The sequence below is a fragment of the Panthera onca genome, chromosome E3 (assembly GCF_046562875.1).
Source record: "Panthera onca isolate mPanOnc1 chromosome E3, mPanOnc1 haplotype 2, whole genome shotgun sequence".
Taxonomy (NCBI): domain Eukaryota; kingdom Metazoa; phylum Chordata; class Mammalia; order Carnivora; family Felidae; genus Panthera; species Panthera onca.
Genome location: NC_138354.1, coordinates 1,072,419 through 1,074,997, shown reverse-complemented (window position 1 = coordinate 1,074,997; position 2,579 = coordinate 1,072,419).

Here is a 2,579-nt window from a genome sequence, read left to right as displayed (position 1 = left end):
GGAGAGAAGCCATCACGGACGATGTCACGACCTTTGCTCCCTGAGGCCTCCCGTCTGTCTCTCTTTTGCACCCGTGAAGACACACTCACACCGGACGGTTTATGGCAGTTTCTAGATGAGAGACGGCAAATGTCTGTCACGGCCTGTGTGGCTACCAAGCCACAGTGTGAGTTTCCAGCAGCAGCAGCAGCTACAAATCTGATTCATTTTTGTACGGAAGGGCTTCTGTTTTCTATCAACTGACGTTAAAAACCAATCTTAAAAAGCGACAAAACGGAACTGCCCTGCACAGTGTGCTCTCCCCGTGCCTGTTCGTGTGAGCCTCACGTCACGAGGCTCCTGTCTACGCGGGGCCTCCCTGGAAGCGGGAGATTGGCAGATCGGGAGCCCTGGGGGACAGGCCCACTTTACGTCTTTACCTTAATTGCTTCCATGTGCCATATGTATCCGGAGCGCTGTATAAACAACAACCCAAAACAACAGGAGGAAGACCACACTTCTTACGGGGAACTCCGCGGCAAGTGGGAAAACTGCCAGCAAAACTCAAGAACCGAGCGCTCAGCCTTCCCGGGGGCTCGAGGCCAAGGAGGCGCCGGGATCCAGCCGGCACGCGCCTCTCCTTGCGCGCCGCACGCCTCCCTGGAGCCGTGAGCCAGGGCGTCGCACCCAGGACCGGCAAGGGCCAGACATCAGAGTCCCCTCCTGGTGGGAGACAGCGAGGGATTAGAAATCGGTGGGGCGAGGGCGTCTTGTGAGATCTTCGAGGCAGACGGTTTCAGTAGGTGGGGAATTTAGAAGGAGATAAGCCCTCTGACCCCAAACTCACCTTCAAAACACGACCTTTCTTTGTCAAAAATGAGTATGTTCCTCGAGTCTACGGACGGAAATATCCAGAGTGGGTATTTCAGCCTTGGTGGCAGATGTCCTGTGTATTCTGCCTAAGAAGCTGTGGCTGCCCCATAAATATTTATGGACACCGTAATCTCCCCACGTTACAAGGGTTTCTGTGCACATTTTACTACCCTCCAAGGTACTAGAGTTTGGGTTGGACAGCATTTTACCGAAGGGCGTTTCCAGCACTCAGGAAAACCTGCTCTTGCCTCCTTCCTCTCAACGAAGAGCAGTCTATGCCGGGTTTCAGTGGAAACGTTTCAGCCTCTGAAACTCCGAGCAGTCGGGCCAGATGGCCAACAGTGCGGCTGCCTAACACGGCCGTGTTGGTCCGGTGCCCAATCCAAAGGTATCTGGTAGCCTTTCTTTGTTGGTGAGATTTTTATTAAAAAGCTGAGGATTTCCAGCTCCATTCAAATAGGTTGCCAATCTAAGACTGCAGGAAAAATCAAGCTGTTTATACAGTCTCAGTGAATCTTGAACACAATTTAACTCTGCACTTAAACTCCAGCCATTTGTTGAAAGTTATCGGCATCCATTCTCTTCTTTGCAGGTTGTGAGGTCTCTCTCGTATTTTGCTTTGTTGACTTAAGAAGTTCATTTAATAGTTCATTGAACAACTTTCTATTGGCTAGTGGACTCGGCAAAGTTTCTGATCATCCATAACTTGCATTTTAGTGGAGAGGAGATGGAAAGTGAAAACAGCGACTCAAACAGAAAGGAAAATATCAAACAGCACAAAGTATGAAGAAAATTACAACAGGGTGTTCGGCCTAGAAAGCGACAGGGTGGCTAGCAAAGCCTCACCAGGAGGTGCGGGGATCTGACCCCTGCAGGAGGGAGGCCACCGAGCTGCACGCCGCTCCCGGCCGAAGAAATAAGCCAGGTGGGTGAGGGGGACGGGCTCAGCGTCCAACCTCAGCGTCCGACCTCAGTGACATGGAAGCAGTCTGCCCGCTGCACCACGCTCTAGGGGCTTTCGGTCCCACCTCGACCATCCCCCGCCTTCACTTTGCGGCCCCACAGGAAGTGCATCCGGAAGTGGCAACCACTGTCCAAATCCCCTCCACGCGCGTGGATACGCTGACGAGTCCCGACGCCGAACCCCAGGTCTGGCCACCAAGCACGAGGCAGCGGTTTCCTCCCGCTGACGTGACCTTCTTGGGGCAGTCAGTGCACAGGGTCCAACAGCAGACTTTGGGGCCCGACACCTCAGGTGAGATTCTGGCTCAGACTCTTCCTGGACTAGACGCCTTGGCAAGTCACTTGGCCCCTTCCAGGGTGGGCTTCCTTCACTATGAAATCGCGCCGACGACACGGCAGTCCTTGGCGGGGGCGGGGGGGGGGGGGAGGGCTGGACACAGTACAGCACTTAGGGAGAGAGTCAAGCAGTTATTGAACATCTGATAAAAGGTAGGATGGGGCGCCTGGGTGGCGCAGTCGGTTAAGCGTCCGACTTCAGCCAGGTCACGATCTCGCGGTCCGTGGGTTCGAGCCCCGCGTCAGGCTCTGGGCTGATGGCTCGGAGCCTGGAGCCTGTTTCCGATTCTATGTCTCCCTCTCTCTCTGACCCTCCCCTGTTCATGCTCTGTCTCTCTCTGTCCCAAAAATAAATAAAAAACGTTGAAAAAAAAAAATTTAAAAAAAAAAAAAAAGGTAGGAGTCGTCGTTATTAAATGAGTGGGAAC